This window comes from Camelus bactrianus, chromosome 15 (genome assembly GCF_048773025.1).
Source record: "Camelus bactrianus isolate YW-2024 breed Bactrian camel chromosome 15, ASM4877302v1, whole genome shotgun sequence".
In the NCBI taxonomy this organism is placed as follows: Eukaryota; Metazoa; Chordata; class Mammalia; order Artiodactyla; family Camelidae; genus Camelus; species Camelus bactrianus.
This window is the reverse complement of record NC_133553.1, coordinates 33,853,350-33,873,896: the sequence shown is the minus strand read 5'-3', so window position 1 is coordinate 33,873,896 and position 20,547 is coordinate 33,853,350. Positions and strand designations below refer to the sequence as shown.

At 41.8% G+C, this 20,547-nt stretch overlaps 1 protein-coding gene across 1 annotated transcript in view; it reads left to right on the top strand.

Annotated features, from left to right (window-relative positions):
• The window catches only part of ALK (ALK receptor tyrosine kinase), a 678,275-nt gene that overhangs the window by 181,992 nt on the left and 475,736 nt on the right, over nt 1–20,547 (top strand). The gene's annotated exons all lie outside the window — the stretch shown is intronic.

Genomic DNA, 20,547 nt, shown 5'->3' with positions numbered 1-20,547 from the left:
TGTTTTTCTACCCACCCCCCAACCCACATTCATGGATAGGCAGATCACAAAACTCAGTGTCAAAATAAAATAATAATAAGAGCTCAGCAAGAATACAGCTTGTTTCCCTTGGTCTGTTTAAGGCTGCTGAGGTTGGATTATATCCCTGGGATATTGGGTTTTCTCTCCTTCTACTGCCTGGAGTTTGGCCATTAATGTGGTACTAGCAGAGATGTTGCCAAAGTGCAAGAGGCACTTGATGTTATGAGTCCTTGACTAAAACATGGCTGGCACATGAAGAGCCCTGTTCCTCAACTGGGCTTTGCAGCTGTCATCTTGCAGCTGTGGATAAGGTTGACTTTTGCTCTGGGATGCTCTATCTGTCTTAGAGCAAAGGAAAGGGAGGGGTAAGTGGTTTGGGATTGGAATCTCAATTGAGATTGCAACCTAAGGCCCCTTGGCTTCTGGCTAGAGTGCAAGAGTAGGACAAGTGTGATATGCCAGAGGTCTCCTGCCTGGGGGTCCCTGGCCCTGAGCTGTGGTTGTTGGCTTCAGTTGGTTAGAGCACTAGACTAAGGGATCAACATCCAGTGTTGGATCCCTAGTTAGATGAAGGATCTAAGATGTGGATATAAAGGCTATAGGTAGAATGAGAGCCAGGAGGGACCTTGGCAATCAGTTAGTCTAGTCCCTTTATCTTATGAATGCAGAGACTGGAACTCATAGCCAGGAAGTGATTTGCTTACAACTTGTAACATAGGTAGGGCTTCCCGTCTATTCCCTCTACTCCAGCCCAGGTCTCAGTCCAAGTCACATAGCCTTTAAAAGCAGGCCACTGATCATAATGGTGACTAGAGGAAGTGTTAGCACCATTAGCCCATGCCCACTATGGGAAAAGCAACTCAGAGTGCTTGCCCTATGGATATTTGTCAGCAGTGCCAATTTAGGGTTAAAGATGGCACCTTACATAATGAACCTGGCCTTGTAGTCTACTCCAGCAATAGGGCCCTGGGCAAAATGACCTCCCTCCCTGGTTCATCCGTAGTCATATAGGCCCTGCCTGAGGTGAGGCTGAATGGAAACTCAGGCCCTGTCATGTGGTAGAGATCGTCTCCAGTTTCCAGGGGAGCCCTGTGACCGTGAAGTTGTTGATGTGCAGGAGGCCAACAGGGGAGGCAGATTTCAGAGTTTGTTGCAAATATGTATAGCTAGTTTTTCACGAGTAACTGAACCTTGAGCCCCAGCACTTTGGGTGAGTGATTCCCCTCCCCACCCCAGCTCTTCCTCCAAACCTCCTTCAGACCCCAGTCATATAAATGTCAGGACTCACTAACTGGAGCCCTCTTAGCTGTGCAGAAGCTGTGAGCCCCATTCAGTACGTGTGTGTGGCCCCTTCAGCCTGCCCTGCAGACTTTATAAGGGGACGGAGGCCAAAGAGACTTCTGTCTTGGAAGAATCATCAAAACGACTCTCTAATCTTAAGAAAGGGGTTGATCTTGCTCCCTGTGAGCTTCCCAATGACTAGATAAATGTCACTGGGGGGAACACGGGCTGGCTAGATTTACTAACTAAGCAGCTTGACTTAAGTTCAGAATGAATCTGACTCGTTTTCAGATTTTTTGAGATTGACTGACTTCAGGATGCAGATTGTAGGAATTTTTAAGAATTAAGTATATTTATGTTCCTGTGATTTGTCTTTTTTATATGACACTTAATACTGATACTCTTCATTACCATTTAAAATTCAATGCTTTCTCTCATTTTTAAAATGTTTGTTTTAATAGCCCATGAAACACTTAAGAATCGTGATGGTCAAAAGATAAGAGAACAAGAGGATAAGTAAAAGTCTGTCAGTCTGTGGACTATTTCTCTGTCTAACCAACTGTCCCTCTGTCTGTCTTTCTGACTGTCCCTTTGTCTTTCTGACTGTCCTTTGTCTGAATGTCTGTGTGACCAACTGTCCCTCTCCCTCCCTGTTTCAGACTGTCTTCTCTTCTTCCGTCCTTTCTTCCTTTTTTAATTGAATAAATGTTTGATCTTCTACTATATGGGAAGCATTATTTTTTGTTAATTCATGAAGCTAATAGAACTCCTTTGTACCAGAGTGAGCTTAATGGTCAAGTAAACTGGCCCTGCAGAGTTGGGGCCAGAAAATTCAGTGTCAGAGTGAGAGATGTGAAATACCAATCTCTGACCTCACAGTGAAATGCAATAGCTCTTTGAAGTTCCACTGAACTAGAGAATGAATATGGATGGCGCAGGCATTCAATAAATGTTTGCTGAATTGAATGCAATAAAAATGATAAAAGAGACATTACAGATGCATTTTTTAAAACTTCATTACATGTACTGAAAGATATTTTTGACATTTTATCTACATTCCTGGTTACATCCCCAGTGCCTGACAGGTATGGTGATAGAGTTCCTTGCACTGCCATGTTGTGAATCAGGGGAGGCAGAGTCAAAGCTCCCGCTGGCCTCCAACAATTTGATTCCAATGGGGAGTGGGGAGAAGACTCACATTAAAGCAGTCATTGATATATGCTTGGTATTCACAATACACATTTCATGAAATCTTTTAGTAAGTACGTAAGACAGAATTTTCATCCCCATTTTGTTTTTAACAGATGATAAAATTGAAAGGCAAATACATTAATTAATCTACCTCAGTCACATACCTAATAAGTGGTAGGTTGGAAATATAAACCAGGTTTATCGAACTTTGTGAAATATAATGACCATGTTCTTTTCACCCTTTTTTATGCACGCCTGAAATCACATGTCACAGAAATTACTTTTTGTTACTCTGGGATATGAGTTTCTGATAACAAATACTCTTCCATGTTCTAACTTAAAAATGTTTCATTTTGAGTCTCATGAAACTTTAAAATGTCAGATGGGGCAAAAGATACCCTTAACTCCAGGTCAGTCTTTAATGAATTCAATCCCAGTAGGGGATACGTAAGTCTCTCTTCAGTAGTCCCTGTTTGATCATTTCAGTTTTTCACTTGACACCCTTTCCCCATGCTGAAAGTTCTGAGATTTATATACTCAAAACGTGCTTCAAAATTTTCTTGGTCTTAAAAATCTGGGAAACCTCCTCTAAATTGAGCAGGGATTGTTTCATGAACTGTGTTATCACCACCTTGTAATTCTAGAGTGACAACAAAATAGTAGATGACTGTGGATGTTAAAGAATTTGCCCAATAGGCTTGTATGCTAAATTATGCTATCAGGAAATAAACATGGAAGCCTATTTTATGAGTAAAAGTAATGATACATAGAATTTGAGCATGATTCTTCTGCAAAAAGAGCGTGTAAATTTGTAATATGACACTCGCGTTTTAACAAAATCCATTTGATTGTTCTTTTTCCATTGACACTGGCTCCAAACTCCATGAGGGCCAGGGCCTTTTGGGTATGAAGCTTAGTTTTATGTCTGCAACACCCAAGTCCTCAGATGGTATTTGATAGATAAGTGAATGAGTATAATATAATATGAGCTCCTCCCTGGCCTGAGGCACTTTAAAAGCTACTGCCAAGCTGTCTTTCTATCTTACTATTGCTGGTGACCGCTCCACTTCTCAACAACTCCCATGCCAGGCTCTAAGTTTCTAGGCTCTCATTAGGTCTACCAGGCTTGCATTTTTGTCCTTGTCGCTGCTTGTGCCTGTCTTTCTCCTTCTCAGTTTAGCTCAGTTACTCTCATCAGGATCTTTCTGTTCCTCTTGGCTCTAAACTCCAGGGTCTAAAGTCCAACTTTAACCATTTCCCACCCTCTATGCAGACATACTGTGTTATTCTGGGGAACCAGCACAGGATATTTCCTAGTGTTAGATACTCAGAATTATGTTAAAAAAACAAAAACAAAAAAGCAGACACCATGTTGGAAAGGATGGGTAGAGGTAATGCCTCCCAGTAGACTCTTCTTTCCTGGGCAAAACTTGCTAGTGACAGATGTCCCTGCCACCTGCTTGTTTTGCTATGGACCTCCTAGTTTGTCAGTTCTTTTCCTAAAACAATGCAAGAGCTGAATGCAATTATTATCGATGTGCTTTGTCCACTACAGAGCCCAAGGGAGTCACTGCTGCCCATAGTCTGGAGGTTTTGCTGCTAGTAGTGTCACTTCAGATTGGAATTAACGTCTTTTTAGCTGCCATGCTACGTTGCTAGCTATATAAGAGCTTAGGGCAATCATGCATCCAGACCCACTTTTTTTTCCATGAAATGTTATAAAATCAGCACCAACTACAACACCTCAAAACACATTCTGTAGTTGTATAGAGGAAATTTTTACATTAAAAAATTCACATTCAACATGGCATAATGAAAAAAATACAAATACACAAAGCTATCCATAATTATACCATGCAATGATATCTACTGCTAACATTTTAATGTACAGCCTTCCAATCTGTATTCTATGTATTTTACCTGTAGCTATCACCTATGTATTTTAACCAAATTAGATCACACTGTTTATATTGTTTTATAACTTACTTTATTACTTAACATATTATGAAAATATTTCTATATCAATAAATAAACTTCTACAATGTCTTTTTACTGGGTAATATTCTATTTTAAGGGTGCCCATAATAGTATATGCAACCTATTGTCACTGTTACGTATCTAACTGTTTCTAATCTTTAGGTGTTACCAAGTATTATAAGGAACGTCATTTGGGCTAATAAGTCTTTGTGTACATTCTTTGTTATTTCCTTGGATGTTTCTAGAATTAGAAGCAACTCAATGGATAAATCATTTTAAGACTTTTGATACATAAATAATTGATACTTTGAAAACTTTGAGTATTACATTTCATCCTGTATTTGGCATAGATAATTTCAAATTTTGACTCTGTTTTCTGTTGTATCAGTTATCACCACAAATTCGATAAGCATTACTTCCATGCCTTGTCATTAATTTAAAAACAAATTAAACAATTTCAAATCACTCATTCTGCAACTATTTGTCAAAAATTAACACTGTATAAGGCACTCTGCTAGATACTGTGGTAAAGGGAGAAGAAATTCAAGAGTGTATAAGCCTTAATCTTGGTCCTCTTTTATTAATAAAGGAAGTATTGTTCCATTAATAAATAATTCGAGATGTTTTATGTTAAACTTGTTCACTTTCTTAATGCACTAAAAATAAGTTACTTTGTCAAATTTTAAAATACATTGTCAAAATGGAAATAAGGGTAATTTGGCATGAGTACAGCTTCCTTTTTTTTCATCCTGCATTTAAGAAAAAATAAAAAGAGCACATACTTATTTTAGTAAATTAGAAAAATTCAGAAAAATACAAAGAAGAAAATAAATGACTCATAACCAGACCATTCAAAGACAATTACTGTTAATTGGTGTATTTCCTTCTAGGCATTTCCTTGTATATTTTTTACATAGCTGAAATCATACTGTATATGCAATTTTTCAAGTGTATAATGTAAATATTTCCTCACACTATGAAAAACTCTTCGGAAACATTATCTCTAATGGCTCTATAATATTTCATCAAGGAAATAAATTAAGTATATAGAATCTGATGTTAATAGTGAAAACTCTTTAGTGAGATTGCATGGGTTCTAGTCCTGATGCTGCCACAGGTTAGCTTATGATGTTGAGGAGTTACTTAACTGTTCCCTGGCTCAGTTTCCTTGCAAAACGGGGATGATTAGAATCTCTATCTTTTAAAGTTTCTGTAAGAAATGAGACATAAGACAATCCAAGTAAAGCCTAAATTGGTACCTGGCACATAATGACCATGCAATAAAAGTTATTATTATTATTCCTATTACTACTTAATCATTGTATCTATTGCTAGGTATTTAAGTTGTTTCCCTTTGTGATAGCATTTACCATTATAAAATTACTGTAGAGTAGAATTCTTCACAAACATTTTTATAACCTTAGAATGTTTTTGTAGGATAGAATCAAATTCAGTGATATGAACACTCTTAAGATTCTAAATATTGCCAAAATTGCTTACGTACAGTATAGAGCAGAATTGTTATTCTCAGCAGAGACATAGTTATGTCCAAGTAAGAATCACCTGTAGGACTTTTTCATCCCTCCTCGCATACTCTCCCCACCCATCCTCATACTCCCTCTGCCAGATAACATGTGATAATCAGAATCTCTGGGACATTTGGAAACTCTTTATCTTCTTAATTCCTTCAGATACAAAATGAGGCTGTCAATATCATCTATTTCATAGGGTTGTTGTGATTAAAAAAATTAAGTGACACATGTGTATAGGGCTTTATACATAGCAAGCACTCATAGTTAGCCATTATTAAATTATTATTGCAAATAACATTAAATTCATAATTTATACTCCTACCAGGAAAATATAAAATTGTCTGTTTCATTATCCCTCATCAGTATTGAGCATTATTGTTTAATTTAAATTAATTTAGACTATTTCAATTGTTAATAATTATTTTTAAATATTTTCTAATTCAATAAATAAAAGGTAGCATTTCACTGTTTTAATTTACTTTCCTTTCGTTACTGTTGGAGTGGAATTTTTTTCAAATATTTATTGGCTATTTGTATTACTGTATGTGAGCGTGGGAAGGAGAGGGAGAGACAGACAGACACAGACAGACACGAGAGAGGAAGGAAGGGAAGGAGAGCAAGATTTATTTCACAGGGATCTTGGTTTTTCACTTCTTTTTCTTTTTAGGTGGAGGAGATGTATTGCTCTTTGAATAATAAGGATATTATCCTTAGTCTGACCATGTCTTATTTCTACTGAACCACTTTTGTTTCCCTATGATCAGTATATGTTTCTAAAGTTTTCCAAGCCATCTGGTTAAATATCCATTTTAGAATTTTGCCAGAGAGCATTGTTAAGCTTACAAGTCTGTGGTCCCTGAACTCCGTTTTTTTTTTCTAATTAAAAAAAAAAAAAATCTGAAAACATTAGTCAATCTCCGATCTCTGGCACAAGTTGAATTCTTCGTGATTGCTCAGAGCTTCCAGACGGTGATGGAGATTGTCTGCTGCACTGTTTGTCTGAGCTTGAAGGTGGGTGGAGGGAATGAATATAAAGAGCACACATGACTTGGTTGCAGTCAATGAATCTAGGATGCAGGGTCAGAAGGAAGCTGACACCTGGGTCCCGTGTTGGTTCTATGCTCTGTTCTCCTGCTTGTTCTCCAAGTCTTCCTCCTAATTGGGTCCCTAACTTGTTTTTCCACACCTCAATTCTTACCTTGGTAACCTAATTTATGCTTTATTGGCTGTCAGACTGACAATGTATCTGGCCCTCTCCACATTTTGTAAATATCAGAGCTCCACATTCAGGCCATGGGCTATTGGCTTCTCTGATATTGGCCAGTGATCTGCCAGGATCAGCAGGCCCAAGCTCCCATTGCCACCTTTTCCCGAGACCACCCCTTCAATCCCTCCTGTCACTGTCTACACAGCCCTGAAAACTTGCCCCATCCCTGTGTCTGTGTCTGGATTACAGGTCTTTGCTGCCATAAAACTCGTGTTCTCCCTCTTAGGCATCATATGGACTCTTCCTGCAATTTTAGAACTCAGACCTCTTAATGGATGGGCTCAAATTTTGTCCAGCATTTCCTTTACTTACTATGATAATAATACATCATTGTTTGTGGTGATATGGATAACATTTACTGAATGCTTACTCTACACAAGGCATTGTGCTAAGTGGTTCGTAAGCACTTTCTCATGGAAGCTTCAAGGCAGGCATGTAAGGTTGACTGTATTATTGTTCCCACGTCACAGATGAGGAAAGCGAAACTTAGGGAAGTTAAATAGCTTACCTGAGGTCACCCTGGTGGTAGTAAGTGTTGGAGCTGTGAGTTGATTTCAGGTCACTCTGATGTCTAAGCCCATGATCTAAACTCCAAGATGATATGGCACCATCTGGAATCCACCATCTGTCCTCCCCTTCCCAATCTAGTTTAGAGCCCTTTTAATAAACCCACACCTCCCATCGTACATCTCTAAGCAGTGACAATTCAAAGCCCTGGCTGCCATTTCATTCTGTTGGGGTGACATAGGGGTTTTGTCCTCCCTGATCGTGCTTGTTAATTTCTCCATGACTTTCAGGGAGCCCAGCTGGGTTACTCTTCTTCAGTATCCCCCTTGCAGGGCGAGGGCCCGCTATCCAATTATGTGTCATGCCCTACTATTTGTTCTGCGAGTGGATTTCCTTCTACTCACTTCCCAGTTTTCTTACTGCTCTTGCCGGCGGGCTGCTTCATATTCTAGAGTGTCTTTCTGTTTGTCTTATATCCATTCCATTTATATCCATTCTGGAGGGTCAGGAGCTCAATGCCTTTATTTTTGGGATCTCCCTAACAATTAGCAACCCACAAACATGCCTTTCTACCTCATGGGTGACTTAACCCTATTGTGGATATAATTGCTACTTGGACAAGAAAAATGAACAGATCTACAAACATGGACAGTGAGGAAGCCAAAGATAGAACTCCTGGGGTGTGTGCTAACAATTCTTGCCTCCACCTTGCTTGTTTCAAAGTCTAGAACTGCAGCATACCCCCAGTGAATCCCAGTGTGCCTGGAATAGTAGCTTTTGGATCTGGTTTTATTCCCATAACTTTCATATTCTGAATGCAGCAACTTGTCAATAGTAGCAGATTTAATAGTCATAGTTTCTACCATTTGCAAGTGCCTCCAAATTCCATGATATGTAACAAACTGTCATTTTGTTGAGGGAATAATTTGGAAACCTCATACTCTTAGGCTGGGTGTGGTCACCAGTCATTTAGTGGATGATTTGTTGTTTTCTGCCTATTGTGATAATGCATTTTATGGAGGAAATGATATGCTACAGCAGTATTCATGGATGTTGGGATTCTAGAAGTCTCTGGATACATCCTGCACATAAAATAAGAGTTTATTTACTCTGTGTGCAAGGCCCAGGGCAAAGTGATGCCTCCTCCCTTCCCACTGCTAATCTTGTTTCTGAGCAATTAGTAGGGAATTGACTTTGCTTTCCTACAACACCTTTCCAGGTCGTTGACAGAACACCCCTAGAAATCAGAAGCACTCTTTATACACAGTTATAAGTGATGTAAGTAGTAGTATCCAATTTTTATTCATTCTAAGTTTCATTCATCTCCTCCAAATATTTTTAATGCTCAATCCTGCTATTTCTCTTGGGCTGGATCAATATAGGGCATGCTCTCCTCATGAGAATGGAAACCTTTGGTTTGCATTTGGAGAGAGTCAGGGAACTGAGGAAGTATTTTCATTTACCACCCAGAGGTTTAAAAGTTATGTAGATGCTGCCTGAGTGTAAACTATTCATATTGAACATAACTTTTTATTCAGCAGGCTAAGCGGTTTAGAGTCTTAAACACTGGTGCTAGTAGCCATCATGTCTTGGCATTGCCCAAGTCTCCTGTGACAGGAAGACCCAGGAAGTCTTTGGAAGATAGAGTGTCACTTGCAGAAAAAGAGCCCATTATCTTGGAAGCCACTCCTGGAGGCAATTTCTCAGAGTTTATATTCAAACCTTGGAAGGCTCCTCCTGCCACTGTGATTGAAGGGGCAAGGGAGGGAGCCAAGCCATCTTGGTCAGCAAGTATCATCAGTCATGATGAGCCACTAGTCCTGATGAGACTTCTGGTAAGACTCTGGTATGATGACAAATGAGGCCACATATGGCAGTTAACTCAGTCATTTATAATCATTGCTTTTTGGCCATTTAGTAACCATCCTATGAAGTTATTTTCTGAATTTCCCAGAGGAGAAAGGAGCTGAGTTTTACCCCTTTTCTTCAGTGAAGCATGTCAGCAGTTAAAAACACTTGAAGGGGACTTTCTAAGGCCCTATCAGATCTGACTTTAAGGCCCTTATTTACCCAAATCACCTGCTTTGTGTGGGTGATGACACAGTGTTGGACACACCTGCTCTTTTCCTGACTCTGCCCACGGAGTAAGCCCCAGAATTTCTCCGTGGCTAACATCTCTATTTCTGTTTCAAGATGTCCCCTAGGCAAGATGCAGGGTGATGGTGCTCTCTGTCACTTCTCACAATGTGACTGTTGCCACAACTCTTGGCTCAGAGCTTCCTTCCCCAGTGGTGTGCCGTGGTTATGTGTGTGCTGCAGATGGCCAACGGGCATGCAGAGATTATCAAACTATTGAGCCCCTCAGGACTCTGGGAGGCTGAGGTGGACCAGCTGTGTCTGAAGCCCCTCCACCCCATGTGAGTTGCCTCTGTTTGCCCCAGTGTGCCATATAAATACTGTCATTTTTTTCTGTGTCATGATATGGAAAAAGGTTAGGAAACACTGACTTAACCTCTTTGATTTTCATTTTCTTCCTAAGTTGGAATTTAAAAAATTATCTTATGAGACTATTGTGAGAATCAAAGGCTTGAATGCATATGAAGGGGCTTTAAGAGCTGCCATTCATCTGTTGGGTATATCACTGGCCACAGAGAGACAGGACTCTCTTTACCCTCATTAACTGTCCCTTTGAGAATAGGGTGGAATTCTACTTTTTAAAAAAATTTTGCTCAGTTATGAAATCAATGTACTAAATCTATTGAGGTTCAAACACTGACAGTACATTTTCTACAGTTTGGTTCTTTTGACTTCTTTGAGGCATCTACTGGAGCAGAAGTTCCTTGACCTTCTGCCCAGTGAAGCCCAGTGATACTGAGGGTATGCAGTATCTCCTGACTTACCTGCATTCACATCCCAGCTACTCCCAGGTCCACCCAGGCCAAGGTCCCACCTTCCCACTGAAGACTGGCCCATGTGGCCTTTGACTACAGGCCCATGCCCTGGGCTGAGAACATCTCAAGTTTCCATGTTTCAGCATCTGTGCTCTGTGATCTTCCAGAGATGACTTCTCAGTCTTGCAGACAGAGGTCTCATGGATGGAGAAAAACTCTCTCCCACCCTTCTCCTCAACAGGCCTGAGTCAAATGCTATCTTGATAAGTGTGTGAAAACCAAGTCACAAAACAATATACCATAAAATGTTAACACTGGTTTTCTGGATGTGGAGGTGTGGGTCATATTTATTTTTTTCTTCAGACATTCCTGATTTTTTCAGATTTTCTATAGTGAAACTGAAAGTGGATTTTAAATTATCTTTCTAAAAGATGCACTCAAGATGTGCTGCATGAAGGCAAATAACAGCTCCGACATTCCTTCACACTTGCTGGCTCCAAATTACTGCCTCTGCTTTCAGAGCCAGGCGATTTGGAGGCGGTGGATGCCAGGAGGCAGGGGGAGGAGACCACAATCTGGGCCATTGAATTTCCTCTTCTCAGACTTTGCTCTGGCAGCTAATTCCAGGGTGCTCGTCTGTATGGTAGCAGCATGACTTTCATGTTTTCCCTAAGGTATTTTACAGCCTTTTTATAGAGGTACTTTGAATAACCTTCTCTTGGTAACTTCCAAATAGTGAAAAATATCAGATGATTTCTCTGTCTCCCTCTCCACCTTCTTCTCTTCTTTGTTTCTGCCCATTCCTATTGCTCATATCACCACTGTCTCTCTGTCACCCTCCTCCCTCTTCTCTTCTCTCTTTCTTCCTGCTGCAATGGATCCCTCCCCCTGCTTCATCTCTCTCCACCTAATAGTTAAAACAAAATAAAACATCGTGGTGAGAAAGAATTTGATGGTGTTGACCTGGACTGTGGGTAGGGGTATGCAAATACGGATTTATCCTTAGAAGCTAGATGGCCACAAGAGTGGTTCCAGGGGAAATTTCATCCCTTCACTTTTCAGTTCTCAGACCTGTAATAACTGACACACCTTCATTTGATTTCAACCTTAAGGTCAGGAGAGGACTTCTTGAGAAACTGATACTTGAGCTGAGGCCCTAAATTGGATGAGTTAACTAGTTAAAGAGAGTGGGATAGGATGGGAAGGCAGCAAGGACAGGAATCTATTCAGGCCTAAGCATGTCTCAATCCAGAGCACCTGCTCCTTATTTGCCACCAAGAAAGATGAGGTATAACTGAGGACCCCTGCTGTATGGACCAACCAGTGATGCCACAGTCCCACTCAGAACCTCTTGGACATGATGCTGATTGTCCTGGAAATCAAGGACATTGAATTACATATAGCAGAAAGATTAATCAGATCACAGACACCTCCAGCATTCTCCAAACTGAGGACAAGACTTCCTTTAGGTTAACCAGAAAGGTCACCTTAGAAACATACACCTGCAGTCAGGTGTATGTAATGTCAAACCTCTCCAAGGCCTCAAGCTCAGCCAGCACTGTTTCTATGGAAACCAGCACCAGGCCTGATGCTTGACCCTTGAGATGGGAACTTGGCTGGTCCAGGGGAAGGATGCTTAGGGTGAAATTTGTCAGAGCCTAGCAGATTGATGGGGGACATGCTGAGAAGGAAACACAGGGGATTAGACACTCAGAACTCAAACGCATGGTAATACACCAAAGGGAAGGGCTGTGGTGTGCTATCTGGATTCCAGGCTCCCTCCCTATTGGAAGCCTGGCCAACAGACTGAGCATCAGATAAAAGACAGGATGATGACTAATAGGACATGGCAGTCCTGCCAATAGGGTGAAGACATTCTAGGTGCTGTTCTAGGTGACTCTCCTAGTTGACCTGAAGGAAGTCTTGTCCTCAGGAGACATTCTCCTGTGCTGGAGCTCTCATCTTCTAGTGAAGGTGGGCCATGCCCTCCCCAGGGGTTACCATGGTAACTATATCACTTCCCAGCTACAAACATCAGGTCAAGAGAAGACTAGTTGTTCTGGATAATTTGTAGCTTCTTTTCCAACTTACCCAGAGATTTCTGGGCCCGCTGGTGGGTGATCATCCCCAGAGGCACTCCCTTGCCCAGAAAGAGAAGGGTCCTTCGTTGATGGACCGGTTCTCCAGGCTGCTTGGTCTTTGTGTCACTTGCAGTACATTAATTATTTAGTGCCTGGTAAAGCTCTTTGAGATCACAAGATGAAAGGTCTGGGGGCAGTTCAAAGGCTTCCTTTTGATTATTATTCTAGTCAGCATATTTTAGGGGGAGAAGATAGGCTTGAGATCACAGTGGAGTAAGTTTCATACAGAGTAGAATACAAACAAGTCACAGAAATGAACCTGGAACAGAGAGTCATGTTGCCCTGCTAATGGAAGCTCTCAGGTCTGTTGCGTGTGTGAGAAGCATAAGGCCACGTGGAGAGTGATACCCTCTCCCTTGCACTCTTGGATTAGTACAAATGCCAGTTAGTCTTCCTCTGCTACCAAAAGCCAGGCAGGTTGGACCAGTGACCAAGCACACCTGGAGCAGGGTTTCCAGGGCAAGAGGAGAGACATCGCAGGGCTCACAGGCCAGTCAGGAACTCTTTCCTGGGACACTGAAGTCATCTCTAGATAGGTCAGAATGTAGCAACTTGGGACACAAATTCTAAAGGGGCAGCATCGAATGTCCCATTGCCTTCATTACCCGGCTTTGGCCATGAATTATGAGTCGCTGGTGGCCTGCATAGACATAGTATTAGGGGATACCTGGGGTCTGTGCCCCTGATCTGGCCATAATTTCTTCTAAATTTGTGAGCTTGAGGCTTGTGAGTGAGATTAATAAACTACTACACTTCATTGTCATAAATAGCTAAGGTAGTTAGAACAAGTTTGATAAATGGCCTGAATGGCACTAAGCGCAATAAGCCATGGTGGTTAAGGAGGCACGAGGGCCCCGCGCCAGTTTTGTTTGGCCCACTCTGAATCCTGGCTCAGCTGCTTTGATGGGGCTGTAGCTCAGGGAAGATGGGGAACCTTGGAGAAGGAGGGATTTGGTTTGGGCCTTTAAGGAAGGGAAAGATTTAGGAAAGCAGTAGGTCGGGGCGATGTTCTAGATGGATGTTGGCTTGGGAAAAAGTTTGGAAACTTATGAGTAATGGAGACCATACAATGTGAAAGGATTCTGAGTGGGGAAAAGGACAAAAAATAAGTAGTGGTCAGAGTGTGATGGCTTCAAATTGTACACATTTTAGCCGTTTCTGCAGCAACCTCCTTGTGGTTCTCTTTTTGGTGTGGATCTAGTATACCCTGCAGGTAACCAACTCCCCAAGAGCTGGGACCATGCTGACAATTTCTTTTGTGTTGCCCTCAATATTCCTTGATGCTGTGTCTTGGGAAGGAATGCCTGCTTTTATTGACTGACAGATGGGGTTCACCGCTGAATGAATTCAGTAGTTATACATGGGTCCTTTCGGTATTGGGAAGAGGCAAGAAACATGTGTTGAAGTTATGACTTTTAATGGTACAAGAGAACATTATGAGAAATAATAAATTTTGCTTCAGGACTTGAGCTACCAAGAAAGAGTGCAAACCTTCCTGGCAGGGGGAGTGAGGTTTAGAGAAAGGTGAGGTGGAGTGGGGGCCTTTTAGTTCCACTCAGGTTCCACCTGACACTAATAGCTCCCCTCTGAATGAGCCATTTGGAAGGAAATGTGAAAGCAAACTCCGGAGAATTGACTACGTGAACTGGAGAGCGCTAGTGCAGTCCCCTCATTTCCAGGCCTGGAGAAGGTGTGGGGAGGTCTGTGTGTTTAGGACAAAGGACACATCTGCTAATTCTCCCTCTTCCCTCTAAAAATCACATCTGTTTTTTAGACTAAATGAACTGCCTGTCACAACTCCGACATCACCGCCGACGCCAGTAGTCATGTAAATTCTCTGAGAAGGTTTCTTTGGCTGCACAGGTGTGGGCTCAGCCCCCATGAATACTGAAGCCATTTTCCTGGGCTGCCAGTCCCAGACAGGAGGCCCTCCCGTGCACCGGGCCTTGCTGTGCCTGCTCACCACTGTCTGACATCCAGATGACTGTTTATTTGGCCACATTAAACTTTGCTTTGTGTGACACAAAATCATTGTAAAAGAATGTATTATTAAATGTGTTTTCAAATACAGGGGAAAAACCAACAGGCTGTCACCGATTGTTTTTCCACCGTTGGGAGGAAAATAAATAAGTAAAATGTGTATGAGGCAAGCCAGGAGCAGTTCCAAGGAGCATTTAAAAAAGAAGCATTTTTACATTTTATTGATAGAGGTTTGTAAAACATGCTTGCTAGTGAACCCAGGGCATTCATGTAAATAACTGTTGCATACACATAGCTCTTTATTATTTATATCGATGCAAGTATGATATATTCACTATATTATGTACATTGGCTTAGAAATAAATAGACACAGAGCGAGACATGTAAAGATAAACACTGGAAATAGAGACATTGCCAGTTGGCTCATATTGGGGTAGTAGGGATCGTGGACAGTTGGCAGAGTTAATAATTAACTAGCGTGTAATAGAGAAGCAGCTCTTTGGGAGCACTTCTGATTTCTGGACGTTGTATCCTAGATCCCTGGATAGGAAAGGAACTAAGAATTCCATTCCTTTCAGATTCTAAAACAGGTAGAAGCATAAAGCTTCAAGAATGGCAGGACTGATGTTCAAAGAGTACATCGTGTGCACATTATCTTACCTGACCCTTACAAAACCCTGAGAGTTGGTAAAGCATCCATTATTCTTGTATTATCATCATTTTTGAATTATTGAGGTTTTGCAGAGTATGTTATTAGCCTGAGTTAAACAGCTGATAAATACCAGAGCTAATTATTTTCTCAAGGGTTCTGGCTTCATTCACTTGACAAATATTTATTGAGTGTCTACTGTGTGCCAGACATGGGGAAGTAGCAGTGACCAATGCAGGAAAGATACAATAAACAAATGAATATAAATATAAAAGAAATACATGCAGGGCAAAAGGATAGGGAGTAGTTAATGGGAAGTGCTGATTTCCTACAGGATGATCAGGAAGCTCTCTTTGGGCAGAGAACTGGATGGAGAGAGTGAAAGACCACATCTCTCTAGGGGAGAGGAGCTTTCTAGGCTGAGAGACCCACCAGTGCAAAGGCCCTGAGGTGGGGGTGTGCTTGGCAAGTTTAGAAATAGTAAGGAGGCCTGTGTATGAACGAGGAGTATGAACAAGGAGGAGTATGAACAAGGTTAATATAATTGGATTGTAGATGAGGTCAGAGAAAGAACCAGAGGCAAGATCATGTGGGGCCTTCAAGGGCTAGGCCATGGCAAGAAATGTGAAAGCTTTTTCAGGGCTGTAGTGTCAATCTAATTGCTGTGTGGAGAACACACTGAAGGTGAGCAGTAGTAGAAGCAGGAGACCAGCTGGGAGCTTAGAGCAGTTGTCAGGGTGAGAGGTGATGTAGGGAGAGATGAGAGGGGCAAAATGCAGGTAGAGCCATCAAGATTGGTTGATGAATTGATGTGGGCTATGGAAAATAAAGGTTAAGGCTTCCTCCTTGGTTTTGGCCCAAGTAACCAAGAGGATTTTGTCATCGCTTTCTGAAATAGGAAACACCTGGGGTTTAGGTGGAATGACATCAAGTGCTTATTTTTGCATTTGTTGGCAATACTTATCATGGAATAAAATGGAGATTTCAAACTGGCAGTTGGATATATATTCTGCTGTTCAGAGAAGACATTGGGCCTGGGGATATAAATTTAGTAGTATTAGTATATAGATGATATGTAGAGCTATGAAACAGGATGAGATCACTTTTGAGAGTGAGTTTAGTTGGAGAAGAGGAATATCCCCAGCTCCCCAACTTTTAACAACTGTCAAATAATAAAACAGAGACCTCCTCACCTATCGAGTTTAAAAAAAGAAAAAAGCTGAGCTTATTTACACGTCAGGCAAGAAATTCACTGCATAGTTCTCGAAAAAATAAAAGTCAGAGTTTTTAAAGCATTAGAGAGAGGCTTACATGGTGATGATGCTAATTCACAATTGAAAATCAGCACTTGGATAGGAGAGAACGAGTTCCTAACTCTGTACTTGCTTGGTTAAAACAAGTCCCTTGTTCATTGGTCAAGAGTCTTCAGTGAAGTCCAGGGAGGGTCTGGTGTCCTGGGGTCACTTGAAATTCATAGTTATTGATCATTGTCAGCTGGTTAAAACCTCTGTGATGAAATATGGCATTCAGCCATGAAATCTCTTAGGCAGTTATTACTGGGAAGTGGAGAATATTCCGTTTGTACAGCTTGGAAAATGAGGAGGATCTGGCAAAGAAGAGTAAAGAGGACCTGCCACTGAAGTGGGAGGCAAGGACTATGGCAACCAAGGATCATGTGGTCATTAAGATGTGAAGAATCTGAGAAGCAGGGAGGATCTGTGGTGTCCAGTGCTGCTGAGAGGTCTAGTAAGATAAGGACAAAAACTTGTTCATTGTACCTGCAACTTGGGGTTGTTGGGGACCTTGACATGTAGTAGTGGAGACAGTCATGATTTTATTGAGTTTAAGAGAAAATGAGAGGGAAAAAGCGGAGACAGAAGCATAGATAAGTCTTTTAAGAAATTTAGCTGTGAAGGAGAGCAGAGTAACAGGATGATGGCTGAAGAAAAGCGTGAAGGTCAAGGAAGTTTTCTCTCTCTCTTTAAAGATGATATACATTTGCTGCAGAAGAGATTGACTTGGAAGTGGTGGTGGTGGTAGGGTTGTTGATGCAAGAGAAAGGGCGGACTATTGCAACAGCAGATTTCTTGGGAAGTGATAAGATTAGCATCCAAGTGAAGAAGCTGCCACTGCTTAGGAGTGTAGACAGCATATCTGTTACAACAAGAGAGAAGGAAGCTTATGTAAGTATCGATACCTGTAAGTTGGTAGATTTGCTTCCATTTTCTCAGTGATATAAGAAACAAGGTCACTAGCTGAGAATGTGGAGGAATAGAGTTGGGGGAAATTGGAGGCGCAAAAGGTGAGAGAAACTTGGAAGTAGTGAAGCTAGAGAGAGGGAGAGTGGATTGAGCCCATCAGGGGTTGCAGAAGGATTTCCGGGCAATCTTGAGAGCCCTCTTTAGGTTTGTGGTGGTGAGACTTGTCAGCATCTGGTGTATTTCCCCCTCTCCTCTGCTCCCTTCCTTTCCCACCACCACATTCAGCTGCTCAGGACAATTGTGAAGGAGAGAGGAAAGGGCAAGGGAGTTGCAGTTGTTTGCAAGGGAATTGTTACTGTGGAATTATTATGGTGATGAACCCTAGAACCTAAGCTGAGAATGCAAAGGGGGTGATGCACTGCATGGTGGAAAAAGAATAGTGTCAAAAGGTTAGGGGTTCCACTCTTCGTAGACACCATGTGGTGCCTGGAAAGGGCTCAGGATATCACCAGAAAACAAAATAAAACAAAACAAAAACCTCAACCAATTTTACCTGTAACCAATCAATAATGCCCTCAGTCCAGAATACATTTCTTTACTTTTCTCCTCAGGTGGTTTCGGCCATCACTTGGGCACTAGAATCTTTTGCTGCTATTTTCTCCTCTTCTTTCCTTTGTACCCCTCTTCCCTAGGGTCCAGGATATACTCTAGTTGAGCCAGTTGGTCTTAATTCACACTTTCACCTCGTAAGTCCATGCTGGGGAGACCCATTTCACTCAGGCGCCTTGTATTTTCCAAGGAAAGCACCAAAAGCCAAGCTTTCCTCTTGGCTTAAAATGGATTGCTTCTATGGAATCACTTTTCTCTATGCTGGAAACTCCCCTTCCCACCAGAGGTGAGGATCAGGGGAGAGGGAGTGTGAAGGGAGCAGAGAGCCTCCTTCCTGCACTTAAGTGCTGTACTTTCTTCTGTATGTTCTAAATTTGTGCATATGGTATTAACTTTGACTAGAACACACTTCTGTGTCAGTGCTTCTAATTTTGGCAAACAATCTCATTCATGTAGACAGTGTTTTTCTTGGTCTTTATCTTTTCAGGTGAGGAGGCCCATCCTTTTGGCTGACCCCTCCATTAGCTCCCCCAGCCTCATCCAATAAATTACTATCCACCTCCCTCAGGGGACCATGTGAATGCAGCCTACTTGCAGAAATTCTAGGAGTTCCTGTAAGGGCGGGATAAAAATGCTTGCTTACTCTCTTTCCAGGATTCAACTTTGAAGATGACCAACTATTTATTGGCATTTTTGGCTATAAAATGCTTTAAGCTTATGTCTTTAGGGATGACCCACAGTGACTCCCATGTCTCCTTGCTGGGCCATGACTCAGCCCTCAGAGCCCTTCCTTTTGAATGATTTCAGGTATTTTTTATCCCTGAGTATATAACCTGGCCCATATCCATATTAAAAGTCATCTGCCATGTGCCCACTCAGATTCATAAGTGCTTCCTGAAGTCTAGCCCCATCCGCTTGGTGCTTCACATCCAGGAAGAAGTAAATACCATTCACATACTGTATGGCTAAGAAAAATGACATCATTCTGGAACAGGGAAGTATTGCCTAGACTTGATCTTCCTTTTGCTTCAGAATTACTTAAAATTTGAGCTATGCTGATGACTCACACATAGGGGTAACAATTGTTATTCACAAGAGGGTCATTGCAAGGAGTTGGTTGTCAGAATCTTCTCACACCCTTTACACTTTTGCCCTGTTCTGGAACATACTCTGATCTCTGACCTTAGTCATTGGCCTTTGAGGACTCTGAAGGGTCCTGTAAAGAGATGAGAATCACCATGCAGTAGTTTGCGGGGGGTCCACGAAGGGTGGTGAAAGGAGCATGGGCTATCGAGTCAGGCCAACCTGGTCTGTTGATTCTGGTCTCCTGCCTGCTGGCCATGGGACCCCAGTCAGGGTATTTAACCTCCCTTAGCCTCAGTTTCCCTAGGCTCAAAATAAGGACAAATAATAGTACTTATTCACAAGATTATGGTAAAAAGTGAATGTAATCACACATTTAAAGCACTTAGCACAGTGTCTGGTCCGTATATTCTCAATTCATGTTATTAATCCTTTAAAACTCTAAATAAACTCAAGCCTAAGTAGACCTATGTGGTCTTGGACCTCATTTCTCTCAGCCCCACTGCCCATCTATAAAGCAGAGTTGATATGATAGTGAAATGGGATGGCTGCTGTCTGAAACTTAATAGCATAACCTCTGACGCCTTTCAGTGCACTCCTCCGAGCCATTTTGTAGAAATGCTACCAGAAAGATGTTATCTGGGCACCAACCAATTCATTTCTTATTTCTTTAGATTGGATGTGGGAGAAAAGTCAAAAACTCTTTTCTAGGTACTCAGAAGCCACCACTTCCAGCTCAAATCTTTGGAAGACAGAAAAAAGAAGTTTCTTTTAGGAAGGAGAACATAGAATGTCCATTCTGTTCTAGTTACAGGGGCATGTACCCACGTGCAGCACCTGCAGACAGAACAGTGGAGTGGTCTGGAAACAGAAGGCTGCCATGGCCACCCAGGGCAATTATTTCTTTAAAATATGTGAAGAGGGATTGATCCTAAAGGGGCTTGAAGGCAGAATAGAGCCTGGAGGAGTGGGTGCTGGAGGTGATGTGGAAAAACCTCTGAAGCAGATAGATTGAAAAATGCTTCTGCTACTGTTGCTTCCCTTTTTTCTTTCTCTTCTTCCTCCTCTTCCTCTTCATGAAATCACTCTAGGTGGCTTAATAGTTACCATTTGAGTAGGAAACCAACCCACTCATGGTAGAGCAGGGGCCTTTTGAGGCTAGGCAAAGCTGGCTTCAGTCCCCAATTCCATCATTTGCCCCTCTGAGCCTCAGTTGT